This window comes from Panulirus ornatus, chromosome 14 (genome assembly GCF_036320965.1).
Source record: "Panulirus ornatus isolate Po-2019 chromosome 14, ASM3632096v1, whole genome shotgun sequence".
Lineage (NCBI taxonomy): Eukaryota > Metazoa > Arthropoda > Malacostraca > Decapoda > Palinuridae > Panulirus > Panulirus ornatus.
Window position 1 is genome coordinate 55,587,615 of NC_092237.1, and position 26,546 is coordinate 55,614,160.

The 26,546-nt window shown below is 43.6% G+C and overlaps 1 long non-coding RNA gene across 1 annotated transcript in view; it reads right to left on the reverse strand.

The window, feature by feature from the left end:
• Positions 1–26,546, reverse strand: part of LOC139753099 (uncharacterized) — a 50,017-nt gene that overhangs the window by 9,310 nt on the left and 14,161 nt on the right. The window contains exon 3 of the long non-coding RNA XR_011713648.1: positions 511–666. This is a non-coding gene — a long non-coding RNA (uncharacterized lncRNA). The remainder of the gene's footprint in view (positions 1–510; positions 667–26,546) is intronic.

The following is a 26,546-nucleotide window of genomic DNA, read 5'->3' on the forward strand; positions in this document are numbered from 1 at the left end:
GGGGAAGACTTGTATATAAAGGGGAAGACTTGTATATAAAGGGGAAGACTTGTATATAAAGGGGAAGATTTGTATATAAAGGGGAAGACTTGTATATAAAGGGGAAGACTTGTATATAAAAGGGAAGACTTGTATATAAAAGGGAAGACTTGTATATAAAGGGGAAGACTTGTATATAAAGGGGAAGACTTGTATATAAAGGGGAAGACTTGTATATAAAAGGGAAGACTTGTATATAAAAGGGAAGACTTGTATATAAAGGGGAAGACTTGCGTATAAAGGGGAAGACTTGCGTATAAAGGGGAAGACTTGCGTATAAAGGGGAAGACTTGCGTATAAAGGGGAAGACTTGCGTATAAAGGGGAAGACTTGTATATAAAGGGGAAGACTTGTATATAAAGGGGAAGACTTGTATATAAAGGGGAAGACTTGTATATAACGTCAGAACGCTCTTAAGAAAGTGGGAGACGATCTCTTCGAGAATTAGGACTGACAGATATGACTACTTACAGAAGGAAGTGGAGGAACGTCCGTGTTTTTGGCGACTCACACACACCTGCTGATGTTCACACTGCGTTGGAATTTCATTCCCCCCAAGTTCACTGGAGACTGATAAGGCTGATGCCCGAGCGCCACAGATGGAAACACGAGGTCGAGGAGACCCGTCTGTTGGGAGAGTAACAGGTGTAAAATGACTGTCTGTTGCTGGAGGAACGGAAGACTTGCGCCTGAGACTTGTTATGGAAACAGATTAGTGATCGTCTATTGCCGGAGCAACAGATGAAAATGACCCTCTGTTGCGAGTGAAACAGGAGATACAAGTGACCTGTTGCGAAAGAAACAGGATATAAAAACTCATAAAAAACGGGAGGGCAATGAGACCTTCTGTTGCCAAAGGAACGGGAGACGCAAATGACAGTCTGTTGGTATACCACATGGTCTGTTTACCATCGTCATATCGTACATGACGTCATGAATCATTCACACATGACAACTAGCTTATTATCTTAACAATACCTAATTAGATATGCCACTAATTGAATACATCATACATAATTAGCTTATTATCAAAGTCAGCTTTAAGCAATCCTTTGATGACGTCTCATTAAGTCATCTCTCTCATATCTCACATGAAAGTAATGGTTAGTTACCTCTGGGTCCTTGTTAGTGCAGTCAACAAACAACCCTCCTTGGACATAATTGGGGGTCGGGAAAAAAAAGGCAAGATTGTGTAGAGGGGAAAAGGAAGATAATGAGGATAAAAATCTGAGAAGACGAGACATGAAGGAAGACGAAGTTGTAAGAGGAGACAGATTACAAAAGAGTTACGTAACACATGTGACAAACAAGAGCAGCGTAGAAAGCAACAAAAGAAACATAACACGAACGAGTAACAAACGTAACAAGAGGCAGTAGGAGAGGTGACAATAGACAACTGGAGAATGGACAATATGAAGCGAAATCTAAGACACGTGTTGAAGAAACAAGCACATCTGATGCCTCGTGTGATGTAAGCAGAATTGCATATGCAATGTCGAGAGCAGCTACAAGAGCAGATGGGAGTGTTGATGCACCTATGCTCGAAGTCATACAGGGGTTTCCAGTTTCCCTGTTACTCCTCAGAGAGTATTTCACTCCTGAGACACTCATGTGATACATCACTGAGAGTTTTGTCTGCGAAAACTCGAGTAACAAAGAGCTTCCCATCTGCGACAGTGAAGCAAAACATGGAACTTTCTCCGTGAGACGCAAGTGATTAAGTTTCCCAGCGTGGCTCAAGTGCTGGAGTTTCCCCTCACGACACTTCTGTGAGAAGGAGTCCGTCTTTTCTTCCTCTTTGGCAATCAAGCTGTGCCTTCTACACTCGAGGGACAAAGAGGTTTCATTACGACACCCAGGTAGTGGCAGGTAAGCCTGGGAACACAGGTGGGAGAGAGTTTCCCCCTTTGGACACGAGAGGGAAAAACATCTCACATGCAACACTCCGGGAACAGAGTCTCCACTTCAACACTTTGAGGGCCAAGCTCCCTCTTCAACCCTCCCACGGCAAAATCCCCCTTTCCCCCTTCAAAACTCATAGAGATAAGTTCCGTCTTCAACGCTCAACCACCAAGAAATCCCTCCTGCTGGCGAGGACGACGATCGAGCCCCCAACAGATGACCAATACCAAAACTTTTACCTTCGCCAGGACCAAGAACCTCGCACGGTTTTCGTCGCTTATGAAGGTCGAAGTTCCTAATAACAAGACCCTCAGTCTGCTCTTGTCGATGCTCTCAGCGGAGGAACCTATACCCCGGCATGCTCCCCTGCACCGCCCCTCACCGCAGCAGCTCTTACTGGATTCTATTTTCTCTTTCTGGGGCAGAAGAGTTCAATACAGATGATGATCGTAAGAATATCAAAGGAAGAACAAACCGGTGTATGTAAGGGCGTCCCTCAAGAAGAATGTGTCCGATCTTACAGACCTAGAAGACCCTAAGAGGTGACAGAGACGTGTCATGATATCTTCGTGTGCTCTGCCCCTCCTTCAATGTATCATGATTAATCTCTCTCTCTCTCTCTCTCTCTCTCTCTCTCTCTCTCTCTCTCTCTCTCTCTCTCTCTCTCTCTGTTCTACTCCATCCCCAGTTGTTCTCACACTCCTTCATCCTGCGTCCTTAATCACAGTCTGGAGACAATCTGGAGTTCGGCGGAGGTCGGGCGGATTTCTTGCCTAAAGTGATTATCACAATTAGACCAGAATCGCAGCGGCAAATTGCAACAACCTGGCTGGCGATCTTTTAACAGTTAGATCACCTCAGACCTCTGCCTGTCGGCTCTACGCTGTGAACATTACTATGTCCTCAGACATCCCAACACCAAACCTCGCTCAATAGTAAGAGTTTGTCTTTAAACCCATTGTCTGATACATTTGACTTGTACATTTTTTTTCTAATCATACGAGTGGTAAACGCACTCTCCCAGTCCTCACACAGACCCCTGAAGTACAGAGTGGATTTTAATGTTTCTCACAACCTGCCATTTTCACCTAATCACTCGGGACTAGTTCGATGTGTAACCATCACAACCAGATTGCGTTGTGCTTGTGAGACAAGAAACGAAACTAAAGTCTTGAAGTAGTGTCTGGTATTCGATAATGTCCATCAAGGATCGAAAGCGATATAAGATGTTTGCATGCATAGATATGCGTACCTTATTGTAATGTCGGTTTTGTAAAACGCATTGAAGGGTTTGCAGAGGGGGAGATGATGTGTATAGTTTAGAAATGAGGAGGAGGAGGAGGAGGAGGAAAGCGAAAGTATATGAGGAACGGGAGAGTCGAGATATAACACTAAAAACTAAGGTGTAAGGAAGAAGGGCAAGAGGGGGAAGAGAGGAGAGGAAGAGGATATGGAAAATGTAAGAAGGATGTTAACATGACTCAGACGATGAGAAAAACATGTGAATTTACTGACTGGAACGAAAACTGAGAATCACAGACACGTTTGGTTCAGGGATGAAGAAAGATTATAAGAAGATAGAGAGATGAAAAGGAGAATGGATAAGGAAAAAGATCATGACAGCTTGGAGATAAGCCAGAAATGGGAAACAGACGAAAGGGAAAAACAAAGAAGTAGACAGACGTGGCGGAAGATAGATAGAAGAAACATAGAACAAATGACACCATAAGATTAAAGCAGATTGAAAGACACGGAAGGAAAGAATGTAAAGGGATAAAGTGGATAAAGAAAGATAGGAACAATGATGAACCGCCAGAATTAAGGAGAGAAATAATGAAGACATGTTTGTAAATAATGGTTGATGAAGAGGAAGTGATATTACCGAGACATGTGGATGAAAGGGGCTGCAAGATGTGCAAGGAAAGAGAGAGAGAGAGAGAGAGAGAGAGAGAGAGAGAGAGAGAGAGAGAGAGAGAGAGAGAGAGAGAGAGAGAGATGGAGGCGGGTAGAGGAAGGGAAGGAGTGAGGAAGACGCTTGGAAAACATAAAAATAGAGGGAACGACTGAGTTAGCAAACTTTGGTGAGGCTGGACGACAAGTGACTCGCTCTTTCTTTTTCGTGGAAGGAGGAGGGGAGAGAGAGAGAGAGAGAGAGAGAGAGAGAGAGAGATAGAAAGTTCAGGAGAGACTTCATCTTGAAAGATAGAATTTTGGATATTTTCTTTTTTAGATATATAAACATTCTGAGTGCGGTGAAGTTGAATAAAATGCATAATTGTACTCCTCTGAACTAGACTGTATGGATTCTGAGGATTCTGTATCTTGTAAAATTTGGACGATGAAAGACAAATCGTGGTAACTTAGGTTTATGGGTTGACTAGATTTGATTGAGATCCGGTAGGGCGCCGTGGTGTAAATGGCTTCCGTAAGCTAGATTCGTGGACAGGACCTACGAAAGAAGCACCACTTGCTACCACATTCGTGTAGGTGTAAGCTCGGTACCGACTCCTGTACATGCAAATCAGCGTCGATACAAGGATCCTCACGTACGAAGGAAGATCCAACGTGTGGCCATGTATGCAGAGCCGCATGTCTGACACCGACGCTGTGCCAGGGAGAGCACTGGAGAGTGAGGGAGATGGGGGAGGCAGGGAGGATATGGGAGAAGGGGTAGTGACCTCCGCAGACGGACGGAGAGGAGGCTAGAGGCTTCGTGAAAATCTGAGGTAGAGAGGCAATGACCAGTTCAGACGAGAGAGATGGACGCAACACTTCGTAGATGGTGAGAATGGCGTTGAACTCTTCGGTACAGGAGGAGAACGAGAGAGGAGCCTGTATGAAGGGAATCTTGAACTCTGTATTATTGAGGGAGATGAGGCCCTAACCTCTGTAGATGGAGAAGTCAGTGACTACTGTTAATGAAGTTGTGGAGGAAGTATAGCGACCGCCCTTTCAACCCGACACAACTATAAGACCGTCTGGGTCTGTCATGATACACAACACCAGCACATCTCTCTCTCTCTCCTCCCTCGCCACAGCTGCTCTCGTACAGCTGTCATGGATGATGCCACAGTGTAAGTCCTCATAAAAAAAAAAACACCACAGACTTTTTACTCCTTAGATAATTGCCTCATTTGTTAAAAGATTCGTAAGATGTTCACACAATTTTCTCAAACGTTCTGAAGCTGTTCACACGTCACGCTCAGGACGTACACAAATATGTGCGACTGCTTTACTCGTCCGAGTGTACACGGAGACAGCCTTCCTGTGGTTGTGAGGATGATGGGAACATAGCAGGACGTAGGAGAAGGCAAGCTCTCGCCAAACGACGAAGGAGAGGTGAGTGGTGGTGGTGGTAATGGCTGGCGGGCCCCGAATGAGCCACAGGATTTAGAATTGATTCTACCCAATAACTGATATGACGTATACGGTAAACCGATGTGTAGTCGATTTGCATACGGTACAAATATAATTGACTACCGAAGGCTCCTCAGGGGCTGGGCGCAGCTCCGCAGGGGAGAAGCGGTCCCCCTCGAACGTGAAAATAAATGAAACAATTAAAACTTTGGTGTAAAAGTTGTGACGGAGAATATTGCGGAATTATTATTCTACTATTCTGTCAGCTGGGAGGACTTCCCCACCCCATCTGTAGCTCATTTGCATACCATACGGTGCATAGACAAGAACGCTCAGCTGTCGGGAAGTGGGAGGCAGCGGTGAGGGAGAAGGAGGGGGGGAGAGAGGTAGGGGGAGGGAGGGGAGAGAGTGATAGGCAGGGAAGAAGATCCAAGAAACGGGAGACGGTGCAGAGGAATGGGGAAAAAAGTTGGATGGGGAGGATACGATGGTTTAGAAAGTGGGGAGAAGACCGAGGGAAAATAAGGATGCAGGAGGGAAGGAGGGTGAAGGAGAGGGGCAGAAAAAAAGTGAGGGAAGAAGAAAGTGAGAGACTGTGTGTGTGTGTGTGTGAGTGTGTGTGTGTACATACGTAAGAATAAAGACATGATACACACATATAAGGTTAAGAGACGGAGTAACACAAGGGTATAACACCATCCCCCGCTAACCCACAACTAGTAATCGCACACACTCACCTAGTTATCCTCTCTCTCTCTCTCTCTCTCTCTCTCTCTCTCTCTCTCTCTCTCTCTCTCTCTCTCTCTCGCTATCATATTGTATGGACCCGTGCCGGGAGAGCCAAAGGGTTCAATTAATTGGGACTTTGCCAGTTTCATTTTGCAGCTTTGCTGAAAAGCCATCGTACACCCAAATTAAGTCGGGGGATTTTGCAGATTTTTTTTCCATAACTAAAGAATATTTTGATTTACCAAATATCTATTTTGCTGTCTTTGGATATTCATAATGGGTGGGATTTATATATAATTTTCATTTCGTCGAATTCATTACGCTGAAGAAGAGAAAAAGAAAATAAAAGAAGTCGACAGCGAAAGATTGTGAGGATTCTACTAAATATTCTAAGATTCAGTGTCGTACCGGCCTGCGTATCCCTCGACATCAGATTGCAATACCCAGTAAATCCTCAGATGAGAATCGAACCACCTGCACTAATTAACAAACCACGATGGCCCCAGCCGTGGACCCAGGGGCACTCCGGGACGTGGAATGATAACCCAGAATTTGCTGTCCCTTTTTGCCTCAACATTTCCAGGTTACTGGACCCGAAACATTTCCACCGAAATATTGTTTCTTTGGCTGTCATAGATACGTTACATAGATCATAACTATCTCCATTGATTAGAATAATCTACATTGCTCGCATTAACAGTTTAGGTGATCAATTTTGTACTCTTCTGTTTATAGTGGAAGACTTACAATGATGATACACTTCCAAGGTGTTGCTAAGATACGGAAGACATGACTTTGAACCATGGATGTATCATATTTCCTCAAAATCATACACATAAATTTCTTTACTGAACAGTGTGTTTACGTGAATATATAATTAAGTGAAATTAGAAATAGAATTTCTCACAAATTTTCGTGAGTCATCGGAGAAACATGATAAAAAAAGATATAGAAGTTAGAGATGTCATATGTTACTGTCGCCTTTACTGTGGACATGTGATAAACAGACAGATCTGTAACTACCATTACACGAGTCACGTTATAGACGGATAGATTTATATCCACCATTACAATAGTCACGTGATAACCGGGTAGATCTACAACTACCATTCAAGTAATCAAGTACAATAGTCACGTGATAATCGGATAAATCTACAACTACCACTAAAGTAATCAAGTACAATAGTCACGTGATCATAGATGAATCTACAACTACCATTCAAGTAATCAAGTACAATAGTCACGCGATAATTGGATAAATCTACAACTACCATTCAAGTAATCAAGTACAATAGTCACGTGATAATCGGATAAATCTATAACCACCATTAAAGTAATCAAGTGACTAGACGTGGTGACCTTAAAACTCACACGCATTACACTTGTCTTGTGAATAATACAACACAGGAATCGTGCTCCTTCACTGCCTCTTTGATGACTGGCTGGTGTTATCGACCAGTAGGATCATTAAGGCCATCAACGTCAAGGAAGAACCAACAAACGAAACTTCGTTGACCACTTCTTCAGGAGAGTTTCTAGAAACTGAATTAATAATTTCTTACGTATCTTTCTGAGGATATATAGAAACACTAGTCTTCCACTACCACCCTCTACCTGGAATATTATATACGTAGATGATCTATTACGGAAAAATAGACCTTTTACAATTACACTCAGAAATAGGATATCAAACAATTTTATGACGGTGAAGCATACGACAGAATGGAGCCTCTCTCTCCTTTGCAGGGCTTGGCACACAGGGAATGGCTAATGCCACAAGTGTATACCATGTTACGCGTCTCTATTAATGTGACTGGTGAGCTATGGTGTGGGTGGGGATGGCCAGCGTCAGACCTACTTACTACAGCAGTTGGTATCTGTGTGTGTGTGTGTGTGTGAATACATACACACTAGCTGATGCGACCCAGGATTCGAACGTATGTGGGGTTCGACCCCCTGACGGCCTATAAACGTACCGCAGTCAGTAACGCTAATTGCTAAACTACATAATGCCCTTGTATGGACACTATTATAGAAACGAAATTATCACCATCACCATTTAATATCACTATCATTCTCACAACTATCATACCACTCTCATCAACCATCGCGGGTCAATAACTCATCCATACTTCACTATCTCGAATCCTTACCATCACCATCACGACCATGCCACAATCAGCCATTACCATGAGCCACGACCGTACGTAGATACCCATGACAATCCCTCTTGATAACGTGACCATGAACAAGAGCAGAGAGGCTGGGCTAATGAGACTTCCACTAACAAAGGAACAAAGGTTTGTACTGAATGAATGACTAGACCGAAATTGCTCTTAAGACTTCTTAATGGGAGCGTTACTGCTTCTCACAGTGTGTGTGTGTGTGTGTGTGTGTGTGTGTGTGTGTGTGTGTGTTCATATTTCTGTTTTTCTTTCTCTTAGTTTTCTCTGTCCATTATGTGTGTGAATCTTCATACACTTCTAGGAAGATATAATATATATATATATATATATATATATATATATATATATATATATATATATATATATATATATATATATACATAAGATGTTCCTATGAGTCCACGGGGACTCATACTATATATATACATATAGTAACAGAATTATAAAAGTGTGATCTTACTGGGTTTGTTATTACAGTATCATTTTGTAAAACGAAACTTTAGATGTTTAATGGCATTGTTCGTCACTTGGTTGATACCCTTTACCGTCATATGATGAATCGTGGTTTGAGAGGTTTCGTACCATCCTCAGCTAGACCAGTAACGTATGGTATGCTCAGTACCACAGCTATTTGGTATGGTATGCTCAGTACCATAGCTATTTAGTATGGTTTGCTCAGTACCATAGCTATTTGGTATGGTTTGCTCAGTACCATGGCTAAGGATGATCATACTTCTTTTAGGAGTTGCTTTTCACATTCGTGGTTTATCATATTTTCACTTCACACCATCATTTATTCGACCTCCTCTTATCCTTGTATTCTCTTTCAGGTCCCCGGCAATGTTATGAGCCGAAGAACAAAGGATCACACCGGTAAGGTCGAGCGGGTTTGCGGGGGACCAGGTCAACAGCCCGTGGCCAACAGTGAGGTCGGTCAGCCACAGCGAGATGACCTCCACCCACCGGGTCACTCTAGGTCACATTCCTGTTCCAGGTGAACTTTACTGCATCTCTTCGCGTGACCTTAAAGCTATCAATCCCATACTTATATATGTACGTTGATATTATGATATTCTGTTGGAAATTTGCATTTTTTCTCAAAATAAAAACCGAAAGTCAAAAAGGTGTTTTATTTACATTTCACAGAGAAAGTGAATGTAGCTGGAAGGTTCAAACGTTCGAGCAATTCATTTTTTCTTATAACATTTCCTCGCATGAAACAATATTCTGATTGAGAACGCTACATGGCTTATGGTTATCGATGTTTAATGCCATGGTTAATGATGGTTGGTGCCATGGTATGTGATGTTCAGCGTATGGTTTGTGATGCTGAAACCCTTCCTATTCTCTGTGTTAAGCGCTAGATTTCACGATGTTTGAATACTCCGTCGTGTCGATACTCTTGCCATGGTCTGTGACGTTCATCATAATAGCCTCGTAACACTATCAGTGTATGTCTTCACCTACGGACCATTATCAGTGGCGTCTAATCAACTTTTTTTTCCACACAATCCTCTGCCATTCCTGCTCTCCTTCCTACCCAAAACTCCTTCCCTCCTGATCTCCTACACCTCCTCCTTCTCCATGGCATTCCTCCAACTCCCGCAGCCACCTAGGGACGACGGGAGACGGGATGACTTCGCAAGCAGCTTTGGCCAAAGACCTCAGAGGAGACGCAGGTCATCGGCGAGGCATGAGGCGTGGTCTTCCTCATGTAATGAGGGGTGACACTCAAGCAAGGTGATCAACGCTCACACACTCACAGCCCACTCACTGTCAGAAACCTCATCAACTGCCTTAGTGACTTATGGACGGATCAACGAGAGAGAGTGAACGGTTCGTTAATCATTTTACTCAATAAATGTATTGAACCGATCAATAACGTTCATCACAGTCAATGAATAATTCAAAACGGCATCTCGAGCGGTGACTGATTAATCAACTGGTCGACTGGCCGATCGTTCACTGACTGACTGGGTAATAAACTGATCACTGGTTACCTGATTGGGTGATTAAACTGATCACGGGCCTGGCTGACTGACAAATGGAAATGCACCAAGACTGTCTGGGAGGCGAGAGAGCAAATGTCTCATAGAGAATGTAGTTATCTGACGATTAAGCGAGACTCAATGGTTAACTGTGATGTTTGGCCAGTTACCTCACCAGTAATGGTGACGGGTGAACTGTATGATTTCGGGTACTTACCTTCATCCTCGAAATTACCTTTGAAAAGAGACGGTAGAGAAATCAGAAGGGAAACGTTAGACTACTTGAAGGACAAAGTCTTGGAAATAAGTTTCCCTAAAGATGACACTAAGTTGATACGTATAACTGAACTTGGTTGAGCGAAGCATAGATGAGGTATCAAAGGCAAGAAAAGACTATTCCAGTTTGTCTTCCAGTAGAAGTTAGGATAGCAAAAGATTAAAGAATGCATTACTGATTCACATACTTGACTTTTTACTGACGAATTCCTAACGTGTTGTCACGTCTTGGGGGATCAGATTCTTATAAAGAGACGAATGACACTGACGTACGAGGACAAGGGCTGTCTAACTAACTCTCTCTCTCTCTCTCTCTCTCTCTCTCTCTCTCTCTCTCTCTCTCTATCTATCTATCTATCTATATATATATATATATATATATATATATATATATATATATATACTCCGACTCCTCCTTCTTCCATTCGATTTCCATATCTCTACATATCTCCCTGTTACACATCCACTTCCTCTTCCTTCGACACACTTTCCTTTTACTCCTCTCTAATCTTTACCTCTTCATGCTCTCTCTCTCTCTCTCTCTCTCTCTCTCTCTCTCTCTCTCTCTCTCTCTCTCCTGCATGGTAATTTCGGGTGCATCCAAATCTTGTTTACCGAATGCGTCCCGGGAGCCACACTAATCGCCTGTGATAACATTAATGTCTGATAAAATTCTGTCGCAATTTTTTAGTCTGTTTTATGGTGCGTCGCCTGTGTTGATGACACACACCCACACACCCACACACACACACACACACACACACCCTGATGCGTGAGGAGCGTTTTTCTTTCGAGAGATTAGTTTTTTCTTCTTCTTTTCTGTCTTTCTTTGACGACACCTTGTGGTTTGTTGCTGTACGCTACTCTGAATAGAAAACAATTTCCAGATTAGGACGAGGACAAAAATATCACTCACCAAACAAACAATTCCAGTTCCAGATTAAACTTTGTCTCACCTGCCTGGTCTTACAGTTTGTCAAAAGCAAATATAATGAAGATGAAATTCATGCAAAATAGTGCATTCAGAACAATCACCGGCTGCCCAGCAACCACAATCAACGCTTTCACAGTAACACGTATTCCCTGCGTGTCGTAGAAGGCGACTAAAAGGGAAGGGAGCGGGGGGCTGGAAATCCTCCCCTCTCGGGTTTTTTTTTTTCCCACAAAAGAAGGAACAGAGAAGGGGGCCAGGTGAGGATATTCCCTCTAAGGCCCAGTCCTCTGTTCTTAACGCTACCTCGCTAACGCGGGAAATGGTGAATAGTATGAAAAAAAAAAAAAAGAAAAAAAAAAAAAAAAAAATATATATATATATATATATATATATATATATATATATATATATATATATATATATCACATAATTCCCTATAACAATAAGGATTCGAACCCGGACCTTTTGCTTGTGGTCGCTGGGAACGCTAACACTGACGTTGTTGTGAGCATTTGTGCCCATGATTGATGTTTCTTGCCAAGGAAAAAAATATATTTGCATGCACACATAAACACAGGCAATCAAATCACCATGAAAAAATACCCACTTTCCCTCCCTCAAATCACGACTTCTGCCTACAAAGCCCACACATTTTGCCCACAAACATAATACTTCCAATATTACTATAATAACACCTGTCACCCAACATTCCTCAAGGAGGAGGAGAAAACCCCAAAACTACTTCCCCGAACAAGACTTCCGGCCTAATAACGTAAAATTATTACATCGGGAACATAATAAAAGGCAATCTCGTTGGGCAAATGTAATTGGATTTCTCCGCCAAGTGTGATTCGCTCAGCGCCACTTTCTTGCTCAGGCGGAGAGTCACACACGTCAGTCAGGAGGGAGGGGCGACGTGAGGTGTTCGGCGGAGGAGCCGTTGTCATTCAGGTCCTTGACGACGAGAGGCTACAGGAAGCGGTCTTTCCCTCGCCTACAGCCACAACAGGGGAAGGGGAGGATGAGGGAGTAAAGAGGGAAGGAGTAGGAGGAGGTAGAGAGAGAGAGAGAGAGAGAGAGAGAGAGAGAGAGAGAGAGAGAGAGAGATAAAGGAAAGGGAAAGAGAGAAAGAGAGAGGAGGGGTAGTAAGAGAAGACAGCCTAGACGGGGGACATACAGAGCCAAAATTTCTGGTTCCAGAATATCAACTTCAAGGCAGTTGAGTGCAAATATACACTATATCATGATGGGGTCTTCAGGGTAGCACACGCCCTGTCATTTTCTTGGTACCTGAATCATAGATTCTTGAGTTTTTGATGATTCTCCACTTGGACGCGGCCATGACATTTGCTTTAAGGCGTAAAACCTTTACATGTGGATGGGTTGAGACAGTAGTCAACATCACACACTCTGCCTAAAGTGCAGCTATGAATAATCTTGTAGACTCTTTACTCGCTGCTTTACCTACTGTACTTAACTTTCTTTTTCATATGGAGGTAAAAGAGCGATACTTCAGATGGATCGCGTTAAGTAAAAAGCACGATAGCTCGCGTGGTTTTCGCGCCCTAAAGAGGCAAGTGATGCTTAATACTACACACGTGTAGATTAAGACTGTGGCGAGGTGCGACCATCAGCCACGACTCGTGGCCAATACGTACACTCATCACAGTCCTTTGGGGGGGTCTGTATCTCCACATATTTCATTCACGAAGGAGAGAGATAAATGCAACAACCTCATTACCGAAGATCAGAGGAGTCTACAGATGACAAAGATCGAGGCTGAATATTCTCGAAGCCATTAAATATCTATAGACCACGTTTCATCCCTTCTCATATCATTTCTGACTGAAACTAGAATAAGAGGAAGTCAAAATGAAAAAAAATGATTTATGGTTTATCTCCTGACTTATCTTCGAAAAAGTAAATAATCTATTTAGCCCTCAGTTATCATATTTCTTTATCGTGTATTTCAAAAGAGAATAGCCCGGATCTTATCTACACCGGAGAGAGGGAGAGATATGACCATTTGCATTATTGAAGTGCTCGAGATGTTTACGCTAAGATGTGCATTTCCTCTCTGAGTGAACATCAATATATCCTCCCAGTCTCCTCTCCCTCCGTGGGTCGTCTCGCCCAGAGAGCTGGTAAATGAACCTTAATGGTCAAACATTTCAGTGACGGGTTCAGGTGTACATCATACATATGCAACAGTGAGATAATATTCCACATATAAGTGGGATGAGCATTAGCGATCGAGCGAGATCCCGTGGGCAGCCCGCCCAGACAATCGGCTTAACCCTGTTGTCACTACGTTTCCCGCGGAACCCAATATCTTTTTTCCCCTTGAAATCGGTCTTGCGATCGACGCTGCTCTGACCCACGGGACTGGAGCATCATCCGAGGGAGGCGCTGCAGCCGCGTAGCCAAAAAGAGGACGTGAGGAAACGCGTGCGGGAGGACGATCGTCTGGTCTTATCGCGTCTGTGGCGAATATGTGGCATCGAGGGTTTAGCGGTGGCCATTACCGGTACACGATGATGCTATTGCCTGTAGCGTGTCGGTCCGTCCGTCGGCGGGCGTGCGCGTCGGAGGAGCGCGTGGGCGCAAGGTGCGCATACCACTCTAGAGACCAGACCGCTAGCCTAGCCTTAGCCTAGCCCAGCCAGGTCGGGCCAACAGGCTTCGCAGCATTACCATAATATAACAGAGCGCGCGATGATAATGGCTTTAATATTGATAAGGGAGAGGGATGGCGAGCAGGGCGGCCGAGACATGAACTCAAGAGAGAGCCAGTTCTCCTCCGGGTGAGACCCCGGTGAGATTAGGCACCCTGATACGGGCCTGGTGGTGGGGAAGGAGGAGGAGGAGGACGTGGGGATGAAATGCAAGGACCCCTTGCTCAGTTCCCCCGTCGGCCACACACACACACACACACTTCGTGGTCTCTGGAGTGTGTGAGGAGGAGAGAGACGACGAGACCTCAAATCGCTATCTCACGCGAGGTACTTCTCGAGAATCTTACTTTAATAGCCAATTTATTTACGGTCAAGGATTACCTATGTATTAATTTTCAAGGGGGATTTACGTCATCCACAGCCGGACGGCTTGGGGTTTAAATGGGCTTTATATCCCGAGGGCACAAGGACTACAGTTGATCATATCACTGTGGAACGTTGCAATATGGCTTAAATGTCGGCCACGCCCACCCTTACCAGGGAGTCACACACACACACACACACACACACACACACACACACACACTGATACACCAGGTGGCTCAGGCGCTGGAGGTGTGTACTCTCACAGCCCACACTCCAGATGTCTACACCCATACACAGCCCACAACCATATAACACCCAGCTATACAAATACAAGTGTGTATCAATGAACTGAGGAATGCTGAAGAATATATATATATATATATATATATTCTTTTTCTTTTTTTTCTTTCAAACTATTCGCCATTTCCCGCGTTAGCGAGGTAGCGTTAAGAACAGAGAACTGGGCCTTTGAGGGAATATCCTCACCTGGCCCCTTCTCTGTTCCTTCTTTTGGAAAATAGAAAAAAAAAAAAAAAAAAATGAGAGGGGAGGATTTCCAGCCCCCCGCTCCCTCCCCTTTTAGTTGCCTTCTACGACACGCAGGGAATACGTGGGAAGTATTCTTTCTCCCCTATCCCCAGGGATAATTAACATATACACATGGACATATTCATACTTGCTTGCCTTCATCCATTCCTGTCACTACCCACCCAGCCACACAGGGAATATCAATGATACCCCCTGCTTCAGCGAGGTAGCACCAGAAAAACAGAGAAAAAAGGCCACATTCGTTCACACTCAGTCTCTAGCAGTCATGTAATGCACTGAAACCAAAGCTCCCTATCCACTTCCAGACACGCCAGACCTTGCCATGGTTTACCCCAGAGCTTCATATGCCATGATTGAATTCATCGACAGCATGTCAACCCCAGTACACCACATCGTTCCAATTCACTCTATTCCTTGCACACCTCTCATCCTCCTGTATGTTCTGGCATCAATCGCCCAAAATCTTTTTCACTCCATAATTCTCTCTCCAATTTGGTCTCCAGTTTCTTGTTCCCTTCACCTCTGATACATATACATCCTCTCTGTCAATCTTTCTTCACTCATTCTCTCCATATGTCCAAACCATTTCAACACACCCTCTTTTGCTCTTTCAAACACTTTTTTATTTCCACAAGTCCTTACTCGATTAAACCACCTCACACCACCTACTGTCCTCAAACATTTCATATCGAACACAGCCACCCTCCTCCATACAACCCTATCTATAGCTCATGCCTCGCAACCATATAACATTGTTGGAACTACTATTCCTTTAAACATACCCATTTTTGCTCTGAGATAACATTCTCTCATTCCACACATTCTTCATCTCAGACATATATACACATGTACATATTCGTACCTGCTTGCCTTCATCCAATCTTGGCACTACCCTTCCCCAAAGGAAACAGTATTATTAACCCCCACTTCAGCGTGGTAGCACCCCCCAGCTCCCACCCCCTTTAGTCACCTATAAACACATGGGGAATACGTGGGGAGTATTTCAGGACTTACAATTATCAAACATGTTTGTACTTCATCCATTTATCAAAAGGAATATCAATGCAAGTACTTACACAACACTACTATCTTCACAGAAGTAAAGCTCTCCCCAGCATAAAGTACAACACTGCCATGAAGGAAAACTCTTAGGTTATATAACACTACTATCTTCCTGGAGGCAAAGCTCTCCCCAGCATAAAGTACAACACTCTGCCACGAAGGAAAACTCTCATATATATATATATATATATATATATATATCCCTGGGGATAGGGGATTAAGAATACTTCCCACGTATTCCCTGCGTGTCGTAGAAGGCGACTAAAAGGGGAGGGAGCGGGGGGCTGGAAATCCTCCCCTCTCGGTTTTTTTTTTTTTTTTTCAATTTTCCAAAAGAAGGAACAGAGAATTGGGTCAGGTGAGGGTATTCCCTCAAAGGCCCAGTCCTCTGTTCTTAACGCTACCTCGCTAATGCGGGAAATGGCGAATATTTTGAAAGAAAAGAAAAGATATATATATATATATATATATATATATATATATATATATATATATATATATATATATATATATATATATTCAACTCCCATCTTCCGTAACACTCACATCTCTCAGTACCAGGACCAACTCTTAGACAGTCTGTAGTTCTCAAAATCTCTTTAACTCTACATCCATACAGATATTTCTGAGCTTCGAGACCTCACTTGACCAAGTCTGTAACAAACAACTTCTTGAGAATCCTCACTTTACCAGCCTTCCTAAACTTCTGCAACAGCCCATTCCTCCCATACCCTCTTTCCAAAGAGGAGGAGGAGGTGGAGGAGGAGAAAGAGGAGGGGGAGAAGGAAGAGGAGGAAGAGGAAGAGGAGGAGAAGGAAGAGGAGGAGGAGGAGGAGAAGGGCTCAACAACCGAGCACTTCCTCTGGTAATAAAGACACCAACAGCAGAAGCTTAGGTCAGAGCGGAAGGCGTTGCAGAAGGGCATGTACATATCTTGGTCATCTTAACACTCCCTTTTGTATTAGCAAATGGGGGTCATCTCGAGCGACCACTGACCCCTCCAAGGTTAGGTCATGAGCTGGTGTGGTGGGGGGAAGGGAGGAATCAAAGTGAAGGAGATTGAAGGACAAATGTATGACGATCATTTGGGCATTCAACCTTGGTAATCATACGTGATCAGTTACTTCGGATGACTGGTGAGTAGTCTGTGGGTGTCCCTATTGTCAACACTCGCTCCCCTGCACTGGCTCTCTGACACTGAGGGAGACAATATTTCACCCCAGAGTCACCCCATCAGCAACCTCGGCTTGTCCTACACCTCCAGACACTCAAGGTCATCAGTAGAAGAATTCGTAATGGTTTGTAGGAGGTTTTCTCCCTCATATCTTTTGCGCAACTGCTTGTGCGAAAAGCTGAAATGGATGAGTTAGATTTCCATTCCCTATTTGTCACCGAGACAACGTTCTTGGTTGGCTGAAGTGACCAGAAGGGAGATGGTGGTTGAACAGATCACACACGAGAGGCTGGGGGGATGAACGCCGCCAGAGTCCCACATTATGGGGACTGCGCTTGATGAACCTCAGAAAAATCTAATAGAGAAGGTCTAGAGGAGATCAGGAAAGATGGTACCAGAATCAAGAGAAATGACCGACAGGTAAGGGTTAGAGGCCTTAACTCTGTCCATTATGGAAGAAAGAAGAGTAAGAGGTGATTTGATCACAAACTTTATGTATTCAAACGTTTGTTGATCTTAAAAGTAAACTGTTCTTCAAGAGATGCAAGGATAGAATAACTTAGGGCCATGATATATAATCAAACAATAAACTTGTATGAAAATAGTTTAAGATGTATTCTTAGAGTATATGAGTAATAAATGTATGAAATGATATGAATGACGAAACTAGATAAATTTGGATATCATGCAAAAGTTTAAAAACTGTATGATAGTAGAGAACGTTCAAAAGATGGGGCCCCACGAGTGTAAGACTCCCTCCCCGTACAGTATAGATAACTCCTGACACACACACACAATAACAGCATAGGATTGTTATCAATATCTATTTCCATACTTATGACACTAGATTTTCTATATTAGAGTTTATATTATATTTACGAAATTGTGTTTAATATAACACTCCATAGTTCATCTCTGTCCCTATATCTAAGTAAGTAAATTAGCAGGTAAGTTCATAATTGATGCACAGATTCGTAAAATAAGAAAGCAAATCAGGAGCGAAAGAGAGTAAATCAGGAATTCTCTGTGAGGTCAGCGAGGGGTCAAGTCAACAAATGACCGCAATAATTTCAACTGTATAATTCCTCGATTAGCTAATGAGCGAGGCCACTCTACCAGATTATGCGGCACTCACCACTGCCCTGTGTCCGCTATTGTCCGGAGAACTGCTTAACCGGAGTGGCTCTCTCTCTCTCTCTCTCTCTCTCTCTCTCTCTCTCTCTCTCTCTCTCTCTCTCTCTCTCTCTCTCTCTCTCTCCCCTCCTTATACCTATGGCCTTCATCACGCTGACACGTTTCGCAGGGACCCCCATGGGATCATGGCGTCACAGGTGGTTCGTTCGCTTGGTCTGTTCTGAACCTCCTCTTATGCCCTGGACTGGTTCTCTACAGACAGCCAGAGACCCGATGCTGGTGTGTGTGTGTGTGTGTGTGTGTGTGCGCGCGCGCGCGCGCGCGCGCGTGTTCTTTACACTGAAGGAAGACAAATCTTGATTTTGAAAATGAACATATCTGATATCTAAAAGCATCGCCAGAGACCCACTCTCATCGTTTCTGAAATATGACCATAGAAAATCAAAATGCAATGTCTCCATAGACAGAGAATGACATACACTCGGGTGTATGGACAACGGAATCATCTCTCCTCTCGTCTACAAGCCAATCCTTACACTTTAAAAGAACGGTCCCACTCGTACCAACACGCACCCGAAAAAGAAACATTGAGAGATGTATAACCAAACACACTCGTGCCAACGTAAACACTCAAGGCCACAGAAGCACTCACACACCCACCCTCACACACACACACACACACACACACACACACACACACAAGAACAACCACGTGACATTACCTTATATATACGTAATACCTCAGACCTCAGACCTGATATTCCAGCCAGCAAGAGAGGTACAATTCTTTGTCTACCTCACAGTGGAAAGAACGGGCAACGCAGCACATTGCTTCGCTGAAACGCAAATCCGAACTGTATTTCTTGACGTGCCGACAGAAAATAAATACATGAAATATTCTGCAACCGTTCACCCAGCAGCAGCAGCAGCAGCAGCACTGGGTGGAAACAACTGCAAAACAAAACCAAACAAATATTTTTTTTTTCTTTGAATATTGTCAAAGTTTCAGGTTCGAGATGGCCAAGTTTTCGTACTTCAGAATATCCCATTTCGAGACGTTTGAAATGTCAAAAAAAAAAAAAAGGATGATTATCCGAAATGTTTAGAATATTCAAAATGTAGAAATAAGAAAGAAAATGTATCAAAACCTAAAATGTCAAAATGTTCAAATCTGAAACATCAAAAGTTCAAAATCTAAAATCCCGGAACCAGCACAGCGCTAGCAAACCTCGGAAGAGAGGACGAGCCTCAGTGTTAGAGAGAGAGAGAGAGAGAGAGAGAGAGAGAGAGAGAGAGAGAGAGAGAGAGAGAGAGAGAGAGAGAGAGAGAGAGAGACAGACAGACAGACAGACAGAGAGGTTCTGTGGTTAGGATGGAGCTCTGAGCGACCCTTCTTAACAACTAGAGGGAACAATCAGGGATGGACGATGGTTAAAGCGATGGAAGACAGCCGTAGAAGAGAGATGGAGGGAGGCGGAAGTAGGAGGGAAGGGAGAGAGGAAGAAAAGGAAGATGGAGGGAGGCAGGATGAGAGAGGAAATAAAAGAGCAATGGAGATACTAAAAGGGATGGAGTAAAAAAAGATGGAGGGGGATAGATCAGGAAGGAGGACGAATGAGGAAGATTGGAGATATCTAGAGCCAGGGAGGTAAGGAGAGAGATAGAGTTCATCGTCATTTAATGTGACTGTCGAAATACCTAAAAGAACATCTCATTTTCCTTAAAAAAAAAAAAGACATCCAAATGAAAAGAGAAAAAAAAAAATCCACTTTTTCGACATACTTAAGCATCCTTGTATACAACAAATGTAATTACATTTGTCTAAGTAATAAAACAATGGTACTTTAAGTAATCAGTAAGAGGAATCAGGTATGACTTCGATAATGTAATCACCCCAAGAGAGGAGCTAAGAACAGAAGAAACCAGCGAAGCTACAGACGAAGTACATGACTGCACTCACTTGGTCACGTCAGAGTGGACACCTTGGGTACAGCAGATATCATAGCCAAATCAAAAGCCATGTTCGACTGGTACAGTAAAGTACCGTTGCTACCACAGAGAGGTTACAGTAGGTTACAGCACGCACCGTGGCTATAATAGGTACCTTAGTGTTCATATGTACCGTAGTGGTTATAATATGTCACCTTCTTCGTATAGCACAGTGCTTAGAACAAGTACCGTGTGCGTAGCGTACCGTGGTTATATCGTTGTATCGTAACTACAACAGGTACCATGGCCACACCAGGTGCCATGGTCACAACAGACACCATAGCCACACCAAGTACCATGGCCACAAACAGAAACCATAGCCACACCAGGTACCATGGCCACACCAGGTACCATGGCCACACCAGGTACAATGGCCACACCAGGTACCATAGCCACACCAGGTACCATGGCCACACCAGGTACCATAGCCACACTAGGTACTATGGCCACAAACAGAAACCATAGCCACACCAGGTACCATGGCCACACCAGGTACCATGGCCACACCAGACACCATAGCCACACCAAGTACCATGCTCACACCAGACACCATAGCCACACCAAGTACCATGGCCACACCAGGTACCATGGCCACACCAGGTACCATAGCCACACCAGGTACCATGACCACATCAAATACCACGTCCGCCACAGGCTACCATGGTTACAGCCCCCTGGCAGGATAGTAACCCGTAAGCTGCCAGCGTCCATCTTCCAACAATATTCGTCTCGCGTCGTGATTTTATTACAGATAATTCCACCTCGGAGCCCGGGACCCGTGCCGGACCCGTTAGTAATAACATACTTATTTTATTCGCTGATGATGTAACGCGTCCAGGGGGTTGGGGGGACGAAGATGATGCCGCGCGGATAATTCCTGTGGAGATAATCTCGGGGTGTTATTCCCACCGGCTCGAACGTTCTCAGAGCGAGGTCAGGTCAGGTCAGGTGAGATTCCTGGCCCGGTGCGGGGTCACCGCGCAGGCTCTCTCTCTCTCTCTCTCTCCTCCTGCCTGCACCAAAGGTCTTCAGAAATGATTTACACGAGTAGAAAGTATTCTGGTTGTGATGATGGTGTTCAAGATATGGGAGAAGGATAAAGTACGAGACGTAAGAGAGAGAGAGAGAGAGAGAGAGAGAGAGAGAGAGAGAGAGAGAGAGAGAGAGAAGGGAGGTAGTTCAAGAGATGCATATATCGTTAAAGATATATCAAAAACAAATATTCTTATTAACCCTTGTTGTGTCTCCTGCTTACGACACAACAACCCCCCCCTCAATGGTGTCACCTTACGACACAACAACCCCGTCGGTGGTGTCACCTTACGACACACTCGTAATAATAATGTCTACTTACTGACCTGACCTTCCCATCTATTCGACCCCGCGACTGCAAACCTCTACACGGCACAAAAACCCTCACCAGAGCACAGAAGGTTCAGTACCCACATAAAGCCACTTCTCACAACCTCACCAAACGCACGGAGTGTCTGGCGGAGGTCGCTAGCAGACGGAATGTTCAAAGTTGTATCAAATGCCCAGAAATTCTGGAGAAAAGTACGAGGTTCATTTACCAAGGAGCTTATCAGGAGTCTTTTCTTTTAAGACACTCTCAAGTTACACTCATATAGACTTGACAGTTTTAGTACCGAACTTGTGAGCAACTTACTCCAAGCCCTGGCATTAATTCAGGTCCTAAATTAGACACCGACACTCGGCTTTGAAGTCAGAATATGTTAACTTAAAACTTTGATATTCTTTTTTTTTCATCTTTTGTTGATAATAACAAAGCTATGGACTAGGCAGTAATTCAGATCTTGGTTTAAAAAAAAAGAAAACCAAACTTCAACTCTACAGCACTTTAGTTCTGGACTCGAGTAATTCAGTCTTGGTTTCGATAGACGAGACGAGGAAAGCCACAATACTTCAACTACGAACTCAATAATAATTTGACATTGAACTCCTTAGATAATTTCTTTTTTCTAGGTCGATTTAACTCTAGTTCTAAAATCGAGTGTTTCACTTTGTCTTCCTTTATATTTTTTTTTTTCAGTTTCGAAACTTGTTTTGCAATTATTCGCAAGAGATTTACCGGTATTTAAGGGTTACAGGTAGTTGTCTAGTAGAGGCTTACAGGTTGTTAGAAGACATTCGTAGGTAATACTGCTAATCATGTGTCTATCGACGAACACTTGCAGTTGACTGGGCGGCTCAGCGAAGCACATGGGTTGACCACAGACGAACTGAATGCCAGAGAATCCACTGAGGGAACGCTCTCGTCAAATAAAAGAAGATATTACGTCATGAATCAACCAAGAGGATCAATTCACTGTATGTGGATCACTTTCGCTGATCAGTTCTAATCAATCACTCGGATGAATCAACTGATCAAGTGAACAGCGGATTACCATCGGTGTTCAACTAGATAGATCAATTGAGGAGTTGATGAGGGGTAAGGAGATCAACTGATGGGATCACCTGAGATCATTAGGTTCAGCGAAAAAGCCTTGAGACCATCAACTAGTTCGCAGGATGTCTCCAAACTGCGGTAAACTTCATGCAATCTGATCAATTTCTTCAACTCTCCTCCTGGTCTTTCCTCGTCTCCCTCAGACCACTCTATCACCAATTTTTCCATCCCTGACAATCTTCGCCCAATTTCGTCTCCATCTTCTTAAACGTGTCTTTCTCTTTCTTCCATTCGTCAGCGTCTCGTTTCACTCCTTACTAAATCTCATTTGACGTAACTCCATCCCATTTTCTGTTTCATTTCCGAATTTCTCCATCTTATCTTTTCTTCCCCATTATTTCCATTCATTCGTTCCTCTGGTTTTCTCTCTTCTCTTGCTCGATATTCTGAACGACGGTATCGTTTCTGTTCATGTTTTATTTATCATCTAATTCCGCAGTTCCTCACCTTTATCATATCTATGTCATGATAAAGACCTGATATTCTGTGTCAAACATCACGTTATCCATATATATACAATATACCTTTCATGTTTTATATCATTTCATTGTGTACTATGTCATATATTCATTTAACTAAACTTATAATCGCAGAGAAATTATCTGCAGTTATTAGTGTCAAATGTAAATATACAAAAGATCAATAAGTTCAAAGAATATTACGATACAAAGGTTCTGTCTTGTCCCCTACAGACAGACCAGGAAGTCAGCTAGTGTTCTGTCATCACCCAGATATACAGACCAGGGAGATGGGACCACACGAGTGTAGAACTCCATCTTTGTATTGCACAAACAGGTGATTATAAAGGTAGTCACAGAGATAGCGAGGCGTTTACTTCAACTGAGAGGGAGTACAGTCTAGGTGAGGCTGGATCCCTGTGGCAGCATGTGTTAACTTCTTAAAAACCATAACTCAACCCCTTTTAGTACCATGAGATCCCGTTACGTGCAGTAACTAAACCTTTTAAGCACCATCAACCTGGCTCCTTTGTGTCCATCATCCAGCGTCGAGTCTCAGACTATCTTTCAGGCAATCTTCTGCACACACGATCTCCATCTTCATCTCCATCTCCACCTTCTCTCTGCATGTGCCATAATGATCAATCTTTTTCTAAGTGATATACACGAGTATCACCGTGACCCAGCCTCTTGAGTGCAGTGAGTAAGCTCCGTGAGTCGTACTGTGAACCATCCTCTTGAGTACAATGAGTAAACCCCTTGAATAACGACCATGAGCCAACCTCTTTAGTAAGTTGGCTAAACTCCTCGAGTACCACGGTCACCCGGCCCCTTGATCAAGACGTCTGAGCTTCTGGTGGAGGACTAATTCGTCCCTTGAGTAAGATAACCCAATTCCTCTAATGTCATCACTGGGCACTTTGAGTCTAATCACCTTATCCCTTAACCCCCTTGGACTCGAGAGAACAGCGGCTTAGATCAGGTGCTTCCGGTACTGTCGCCAGCCTAATAATTCATCCTAATGTTAGAGAAGACGGGGTGTTCAAGATGGATTAATTCCAAGTTTTAATGAGGTTTCTCATCTCGGAGACGTGGTTTCCTTTGCGCCTGCGTTGGGCGACACCTTGCTTGGATTTCCCCGCGGTGCTTCCTCAGTAAAGTTGTGCATACAGGAATGAAAATGATCGACAAGCGGGGAAAAGCTACCTGGATGTAAGCGTAGCTGATCGTAAAGAGGAAGAAACGCTTGAAATAAAGCGGACGAAGTGCATTTCAAAAGTTCATTTAGTCTCCGAACTGCTACTTCGTCAGTTGTAACGGAGGCAGAAGGAGGCGCGGCAGATGTATCGTGGCGTGGTGAGGATTTCAGGCGGGACTAAAATTCCGTTCCCGTTCAAAGTCCAAACTATGATGAAGGGAAAGATGGGATTGTCATTCTTCCAATAAGAACGTCAGACCAGATGGGTTGGAGTGCAAGATAGGAAGGAAGTAGCGTCGGGGTGGTGGCCCTATCTTCTGGTAAGCTATAACACACACACACATACACACACACACACACACACACACACACACACACACACATACAGCCCCCTGAACTGACCTTCAACTAACCAGCTGTCATGAAGATCCTCAGCTTACCTGAATGTCTGAGTCACAAGGATACTGTCCTTACAGACCGTCCCCTAGTGGTCGAATCTTCACCACTGAACATGCGGCTCTCTGTCAATTCCCAGCTTGTATAATACACATAGAAACGCAGTGTCAACATAAGGCATATTTCACCGAGTCTACGACAAAGTCCGCGCACGTATTTTTGAAAACTTGGCCCATGTTGATCTCCTCCTGTGAGCAAATCTCTCGCATATCTTTTGGTCGAGTGAGAAAATGTCTGGCGTTGCGTTACTCACCTGGGAGGCTGTTCTTGTCTGGCTACGTCATACCCTCCTGTTTGTTTACACTTTTACGCTCATGTGTTCCCAAGGTAAGTGTTTATAACCTGCCGCCCCCACTCCTTGCTAACTAGTATGATCATTATATTCTTTTCTTTTCTTTTCATCATCGTCTCTATTCACCTCTCATAATTCGATGATTCATGAGCTTTGATTACGTTCCATTGTGTCTGTACCCAACTTTCATGCTTAAAGTCTCTTGGTGGTTTGAAGGAACTTATTTCATTTCTCTCCTGAAGACGTTTTGTATTTGTTTAATCCACCATAATTCTCTCTCAGACATTCTTATATTGATTTTTCTTCCCGATGGTTAACCTTTGCTCCACTGTGAGCATCTTCAGTGGGGGAATCTCTTTCACAAGTGTTCGTAATTTCTTTATTTTTACATTTTTCATCCTCACCCAGGCGGCTTCTTTACCAGTCCTTCAATTTATCTTTTCCTCGTGTGATCCGGCTTTATCCTTACGTCTCAACGTTTCCTCTGTTCTCAAGGATCGTCTTGTTTTCGTTCATTCATCATCGCATTTTTCCTTCCCAATCGTCATCTTCCGCTTCTCAACGACAATAATTTTGGTTTTATCAATCTTTTCATCATTCCTTCATGTTGGTATTTCCTCCCCTTCATCTCTCTCCTGTATATGTGTCCTCGACCGTAGCCAGAGAGCTTTGCATACATTTGCATATCAACGGAAATATACATGATTGTTCGTCAGCCATTTTCGTATTTATCTACATCTTTCCATTTCTGACCTTTACTGTCACACGCTTCAGTTCCGTCTATGATCACCTTTGCTTCCCGCTTCCCTCTCACTGTCTACCTTCACTTGAGGGGGAATACTTTCACGTGACTGGATGATGGTCTTATTGGCACACACTGACCCAGTCGTTTCCTAATATTTCGTACGTATGAGTAGGAATATTCGTGGTCTCTTGGAATCTTAGTGTCACCCAGTGATTCTCTCTCTCTCTCTCTCTCTCTCTCTCTCTCTCTCTCTCTCTCTCTCTCTCTCTCTCTCTCCTTTCCGCCCTGTCATCTATTGTTTTCCTCTCATTCGTCCTAACAGGACCTAATTCGTCTCCTGAACACTCTCCTCCGATCTCCTCTTCACCCAAAATCTTCTTTGAATGTTTCGTCTTTCGTCTATGTCTTCACCGTTCCTTTATTTTATTCGGAGGTTCCTTCTCTATCTGCCCTTCTTCTTCTCCTTTACTTTGCTTTCCTTTTCTCCTTGTCTTTTGTAGTTTCCTTCTTCATATTTTCTCTTATTCTTTTACTTACTTCAAACTTCTCGTTCTTTTTACCCGTCTTTTT